The sequence below is a fragment of the Solanum pennellii genome, chromosome 1 (assembly GCF_001406875.1).
Source record: "Solanum pennellii chromosome 1, SPENNV200".
In the NCBI taxonomy this organism is placed as follows: domain Eukaryota; kingdom Viridiplantae; phylum Streptophyta; class Magnoliopsida; order Solanales; family Solanaceae; genus Solanum; species Solanum pennellii.
In genome coordinates, this window is record NC_028637.1 from 86,005,601 (window position 1) to 86,013,766 (window position 8,166).

Sequence of the window (8,166 nt, forward strand, 5' to 3'; positions counted from 1 at the left end):
ATGCTTCTAGGCAATTGAAGTCCATAAGAAGAACTACCGTACTCATGATTGTGAGTTGGCAGCTGTGGTATTTGTACTTAAGTTATTGCGTCATTATTTGTATGGGGTTGCATTGTGAGATATTCACCGATCATCGGAGTCTTCAGTATATCTTTAGTCAGAGGGATTTGAACTTGAGGCAGCGAAAATGGCTTGAGTTTCTGAGGACTATGATGTAACCATTCTGTATCATCCGGGGAAGGCCAATGTTGTGGCCGATGCTTTAAGTAGGAAGACTCCTAGCATGGGGAGTTTTGAATTGCTTAGTATTGAGGAGAGACCATTGGCTAGATATGTTCAGATGTTAGCTAACAGTCTTGTCCGATTGCAGATTTCAGAGGAGAGTGATGGGATGATTGCTTTTATTGAGGCTCGATCTTCTTTAGTCGAGCAGCTCCGTGCACACCAGTTTGATGATGAGAAGTTATGACTCATTCGAGGCGAAGTATTGAGAGGGAAGCCGAGGAGGTTGTCCTTGATTCTGATGGCGTCTTGAGGATCGGAGGAAGGATTTGTGTGCCTAAAATGGGCGATTTGATTAGATTAATTCTTGAGGAGGCCCATTGTTCTCGATATTCCATCCATTAGGGGGCGGCGAAGATGTATTATGATCTGAGTCAGCATTACTTATGGTGTGGGATGAAGAGAGATATTTCAGACTTTGTTTCGAGTTGTTTGACTTGTCAGCAGATCAAGTGTGAGCACCAACGGCCCGGGGGTGTATCTCAGAGGATGTCTATTCCTACTTGGAAGTTGGAGTGATTACTATGGACTTTGTTGTGGGTTTGCCTACCACAGTGGGTGGTTATGACTGTCACACCTCTTTTATTTTTTACAATTGTTGAGATATGACGGGTTTTAAAAAAAATATATTTTTTATTTTTTTGAAGAGTCGCCACTTGGAATTGAGTTTTTTTTAGGTGTTCCAAGTCACCAGATAGTTCTTAGTTTAAAATAAATAAAAAACTTTTTTTTGGTTTTGGTCTACGAAAAAAAGAGATTGGGTAAGGAATTCTATTGACCAGAGGGAAGGTATGAGGCACCCCCCGAGTCCCGTGGTTCTAGCACGGTCGCTTTATTAACTTATATTTGTCTAAAATATTTTCTACATTTATTTTGGATAAAAGGAGAAAATTTGTATTAGTTACTAATTTTTTTTAAAAAATTGATTGGCCAAAGAACGTTACTGCACATAAGACCCTTCTTTTTAGAAAAGAATACACACTACGGATCGTAACCGAACACCTGATGGTATTTGAAGTTTTGCTTTATTTTTTAAAGAAAAAAAAACACAATAATTAATTACTCGATTTTTTTAAAAAAATAATGATAAAAATGAATAATAGAAAATGGTGCAACATATAGATCAAGAAATGATTAGTATTTATTTATTTCTTATTATTAAAAAATTTCTAGCATTTATATTTATTATTTTACCAAAAGTAAAAAAATAGAAATTAAGATTTACTACTAGACAATGACAACAAAAGAAGAAAAACAAAAAAACTTTTACAAAATTATAACTAAACACTCTTTTAAACTAATGATATACTAGTTTTTATTTTTTTTTATATTGATAAAAATTTAAGAAATAACCAATTCGGTAAAAAAAAATTTTTTTATATAAAATGACTACCTTGACTTATTTGATAGAAGATTGCAAAATAGCAAATTTTATAATTGTTAGATTAGTCAAATTTGTATTTTTACTTTAATAATCAATTCAAATATTTATTTAAGAGAATTTTATTTTTATTTTTATTTTTTTTTGAATAAAAGACCATATTTATATTTTTTTTGCAAAAATAACCAGATTTACATTTTTCTTTTGTTGCAAAAATGACCAGATTAAACCCTTTTGCAAAAATGACTAGTTTTACATTTTTTATTTTTATTTATTTCTTAAGTTCGTTTTTCAAAAAGAAAGTTACCAAAAACCTAAAAAATTGCGATTGTTATATTTTATTTATTTATTTTAATATTTTTACATACTAAAGATAACATTTAAACTAAATATGATTAATAATATATATGTACATCATAATAAACACAATCATATGAGAAACACTATAATATAAAATAATAGAAATATACAAACTAAGTAATATAAGGATAAACATAATCATACGAGAATCATAATAAACATAGCAAAAAAAATCAACAATTTTTCAAAAAAACATACATAAACATTAATTCAAGATTACATTGAAATGTAAAAAGAAATACCTAGAGTTGATGACAAGCAAATAATAGAAGCAAATTCAATTGAATTCCCAAGACAACCCAAGAGAAATATCTTCTTCTTTTTTTAAGAAGAAGAAATTTTTTTAAAGTTTTTTTTTTGTTCTAACAATTTTCTTTCTATCGTTTTTCTTCTTTTTTTTTAAATGGAAAAAAGGGGGTTTAAATAGGTGTTCAACATTATGCCTCCAACTTTTCTTGAAAACTTAAGAGTCAATGCATGCATTGGACTCTTTGTATTCCCAAGGTGCCACCCAAGATGACCAATGAATTTTTTTTATTTTTATTTTTGTTTTAAGAAAAATCAGATTAATTAAATGATTCATTTGCCCTTTTAGATGACTCATTTACTTTATTCATTAATTGAGTGTAGTTATATGGGTCATCAGAAAATAATAGGCCCTAATGTCATTTAGATGACCCATTTCTTTTATTCGTTGTTTGAATTATAGTTAATTGGTCATCTTAAAATAAAAGGCCCTAATGTCATGTAGATGACCGATTTCTTTTATTCATTCTTTAAATAATAGCTGATGGACCATCTGAAAAAATCAAAAATAGGCCCCAATTCATCAAGACCCAAACAAATTGACCCACTAACACAAAATCTAAACATCTAAACAATTTTAAAGATCAAACACAACAAAATAATGCAAATAAAAAAATAAAAAATAAATAAACATAAAATGAAAATAAAATAAATAAATAAATAATAATAATACTTCAAGCAACAACATCAACATGATAAATTTAAAGAACATTAATAACACAAATTCGATATTTTTTATTTGCATTATTTTGTTGTGTTTGATCTTTAAAATTGTTTAGATGTTTAGATTTTGTGAAAGTGGTTCAATTTGTTTGGGTCTTGATAAATTGGGTCAACATTGGGGTCTATTTTAGATTTTTTTTTTCAGATGACCCATAAGCTATTATTCAAACAATGAATAAAAGAAATCGGTCATCTACATGACATTTGGGCCTTTTATTTTAAGATGACCCATTAACTATTATTCAAACAATGAATAAAAGAGATGGGTCATCTAAATGACATTTGAGCCTATTATTTTCTGATGACCCATATAACTATATTCAATTAATGAATAAAGTAAATGAATCATCAAAAAAGGCAAATGAATCATTTTATTAATCTGATTTTTCTTTTAAAAAATAAAAATATATAAAAAAAAATTGGCCATCTTGGGTGGCACCTTGGGAATACAAAGAGTCCAATGCATGCATTGACTCTTAAGTTTTCAAGAAAAGTTGGAGGTTTAATGTTGCACACCTATTTAAACCCCCTTTTTTTTTCATTTAAAAAGAAAGAAGAAAAAAGATAGAAAGAAAATTGCAAGAAGAAAAAAAAACTTAAAAAAATATCTTCTTCTTAAAAAAAAAGATATTTCTCTTGGGTTGTTTTGGGAATTCAATTGAATTTACTTCTATTATTTGTTTGTCATCAACTCTAGATATTTCTTTGTATATTTCAATGTTATCTTGAATTAATGTCTATGTTATTTGTATGTTTTTTTTTGGAAAAATTGTTGAGTTTTTTGCTAAGTTTATTATGATTCTCGTATGATTATGTTTATCCTTATGTTACTTAGTTTGTATATTTTTAATAGTTTATTCTATAGCGTTTCTCATATGATTGTGTTTATTATGATGTACATATATATTATTAATCATATTTAGTTTAAATGTTAGATTTCGTCAATAAAAAAGAAAAGAAAAAAAATAAAATATAACAATTGCAGTTTTTTAGGTTTTTGGTAACTTCCTTTTGGAAAAACGAACTTCAGAAAAAAATAAAAATAAAAATAAAAAACGTAAAACTAGTCATTTATTTGCAAAAGGGTTTAATCTGGTTATTTTTGCAACAAAAGGAAAATGTAAATCTGGTTATTTCTGCAAAAAAAAATATAAATCTGGTTATTTCTGCCAAAAAATAAAAAAATATGAAAATATGGTCTTTTTTTAAAAAAATCAATTAAACAAATATGTGTTGATTATTAAAGTAAAAATACAAATTTGACTTAATAATTTAACAATTAGAAAATTGGCTATTTTGCAATCTTCTATCAAATAAGTCAAGGTAGTCATTTTATATAAAAACTTTTTTTTACCAAATTGGTTATTTCTTAAATTTTTATCAATATTAAAAAAAAAAAGGAATTAAAACTAATATATCATTAGTTAAAAAGAGTGTTTAATTGTAATTTTGTAAAAGTTTTTTTTTTGTTTTTCTTCTTTTGTTGTCATTGTCTAGTAGTAAAACTTAATTGTCTATTTTTTTTCTTTTGATAAAACAATAAATATAAATGCTAGAAAATTTTTAATAAAAATATATAAATAAATACTAATCATTTCTTGGTCTATATGTTGCACCACTTTCTTTTATTCATTTTTAGCATTATTTTGTTTAAAAAAATTAGTAATCAATTATTGTATTTTTTTATTTAAAAAATAAAATAAAACTTCAAATACCATCATGTGTTCGGTTACGATCCTTGGTGTGTATTCATTTCTAAAAAGGAGGGTCTAGTGTGCGGTTACGCTCTTAGGCCAATCAATTTTTTTTTAAAAAAAATAGAATCTAATATAATTTTTCCCCTTTTATCCAAAATAAATAAATAAATTATTTTAGCCAAATATAAGTTAATAAAGCGGCCGTGCTAGAACCACGAGACTCGGGGGGTGCCACATACCTTCCTTCCGGTCAATAGAATTCCTTACCCAATCTCTGTTTTTCGTAGACCAAAATAAAAAAAAGTTTTTTATTTTAAACTAAGAACTATCTGGTGACTTGGAACACATAAAAACACTCAATTCCAAGTGGCGGTTCTACAAAAAAATTGTATTTTTTTAAAACCCGTCATATCCTCAACAATTGTAAAAAATAAAAGAGGTGTGACAGTCAAAACCACCCACTGTGGTAGGCAAACCCATAACAAAGTCCATAGTAATCCGTTCCAAATTCCAAGTAGGAATAGGCATCCTCTGAGACACACCCTCGGGCCGCTGGTGCTTACACTTAACCTGCTGACAAGCCAAACACCTCGAAGCAAAGTCTGAAATATCTCTCTTCATCCCACACCATCGTAATGATGACATAGATCATGATACATCTTCGCCGCCCCCGGATGGATGGAATATCGAGAACAATGGGCCTCCTCGAGAATTAATCTAATCAAAACGCCCGTTTTAGGCGCACAAATCTTGCCTCCAATCTTCAAGACGCCATCAGAATCAAGGACAGCCTCATCGGCTTCCCCTCTCAATACTTTGCCTCGAATGAGACATAACTTCTCATATCAAACTGGTGTGCACGGATCTGCTCGACTAAAGAAGATTGAGCCTCAATAAAAGCAACCATCCCATCACTCTCCTCTGAAATCTACAATCGGACAAGACTGTTAACTAACATCTAAACATCTCTAGCCAATGGTCTCTCCTCAATACTAAGCAATGCAAAACTCCCCATGCTAGGAGTCTTCCTACTCAAAGCATCGGCCACAACAATTGCCTTCCCCGGATGAACAAAATGGTTACATCATAGTCCTTCAGCAACTCAAGCCATCTCCGCTGCCTCAAGTTCAAATCCCTCTGACTAAAGATATACTGAAGACTCCGATGATCAGTGAAGATCTCACAATGCACCCCATATAAATAATGACGCCATAACTTAAGTACAAATACCACAGATGCCAACTCCTAATCATGAGTAGGGTAGTTCTTCTCATGGACTTCAATTGCCTAGAATCATAAGCAATCACTTTTTACTTCTGCATCAACACACCACCATATCTAACTCCTTAAGCATTACAATACACTATAAAGTCTACACCTTCGTCAGGTATAGTCAACACAGGAGCTGAAGTCAACAAAGTCTTGAGCTTTTGAAATCTCTGGTCACACTCATCAGACCACTAAAAATCCACATCTTGTCGAGTCAATCTAGTAAATTGAGCTGCAATAGTAGAGAAACTCTGGACAAATCGTCGATAATAGCCTGCCAATCCCACAAAACTCCAAATCTAAGTAGGTGAAGTAGGTCGCGTCCACCCTCTAACTGCCTCAATCTTGGCCGGATCTACTCTAATACCCTCCTTGGACACCACGTATCCCAAGAATTCCACAGAAGTAAGCTAGAACTCACACTTTGAGAACTTGGCATACAACTTCTCTTCTCTCAACCTCTGAAGTACAATCCTCAGGTGTTGGACATGATCCTCCTCAATCTTTGAGTAAACCAAGATGTCATCGATGAAAACAATCACAAAAGAATCAAGGTATGGTCGATATGCCCCATTCATCAACTCCATAAATGTTGCAGGGGCATTAGTCAATCCGAAGGACATCACTAGGACCTCATAATGCCCATACGGGTACGAAAAGCCGTCTTCTTATCCTCATATCCTCAAAAATTGTCAAAAATAAAAGAGGTGTGACAAATCTGGCGACTCCGGTGGGGACCACTTCTTTTAGAATTCGAGCTTTGTACATTAACTTTTTTTTTGGCTATTTTATTTATTTGGATAAATTTTATTTTTGGATGCTAATTGTGTTATTTCAGAAATTAATTGTTTTGATATTATATTGTATAAAAAGTATTTTCTCTCGCACACCCTCTGAGTTTCTATAATTTTGTTATACACTATTGTGCGTTTACGCTCCTGATTCTAGGTTGCCACACATGTTAGGCGGGGTTGGACCACCAGCTAAGCCAGAATAGCTCTGCTTTCGGTACGCAGACCCTCCCCGACTCGAGTTGTCTGCTCGAGTAAGCCAGTCTAGACACCTTCTTAAATGCTAAACCTAGATAAAATGTCTATTTATGCTGTTTTTTTCTTTCATCATGTGAATTTGACCTAGCGAAATTTAAGATATGTATCCATGCTAGACCAGAATGTTCATTTTATATGCTGTGTAAAAATTAATCAAATAGAGAAAGAGAGTTTGAAAAATGGGTGGGTCTCATTAGATTTTCTATACCAGAGATACGGCCAAAGGGATGAATTCAAGAACTATCGAAACCAGTTGAGTAACCAAGAGGATGAAGAGGCTTGGAAGGCAAATGGATGTTTTGCTTTTATGGTCGCATTTTTTAGGCTCATTATTTTTCCCAAAAGGGACAAGAACATTGACATTCGTCTGGCTGGTGTGGTGAAGGCGTTGACCACAATGGAAAGTCCAACTATTATTCCTATGATCTTGGCAAATATTTTCGTGCATTAACTAAATGTTTAAGTGGGGAAATTTACTTTGAAGGCTGTAATATTTTGCTCCAAATATGTTTTTTGGAACACCTTTATCACCATGATCGTGCGCGTAGGTTTACTCCAGATTGGTGCAACTATGTTTCCTCTCATAAGGAAAGGGAAGCAAAAATTGATTTTCCAAAAGGAATCATAGCGTGTGAAGAAAAACTTTTAGTGATCACATCTGATGAAATAAGTGAAATTATTACTGGTTTCCAGCTAAGGATATCATTTGCATGTCTAGTGGTATCTCATTTCTTGTGTTGATTGGTCTAAGAGGTGTTCAACCATATGCCCCGCTTCAGGTTATGCATCAACTAGCCAGAGTTCAAGAAATCCCACCCAATGTTGATATGAGTAGGTTCGCATATGACACTCCACCAGGTTTTGCTTTTAATAGCAAAGATATTATGAAGATTTGGTACGGGAGTATTATTTCCGAGCTAAGTGAAATGGTTGAGGAGAAAGATAAAGGAAAGGTGGTTCCTGGGTACCTATCGTGGTTTCGTAATCCAATGACATTTGGTGACACTCCTGAAGGATCCAACAGAAAAAGAAGAGATCAACATATTATAAGACATTTGAAAAAGAGTTGGAGAAGGCCAAAGCAACCATTGCACGACAA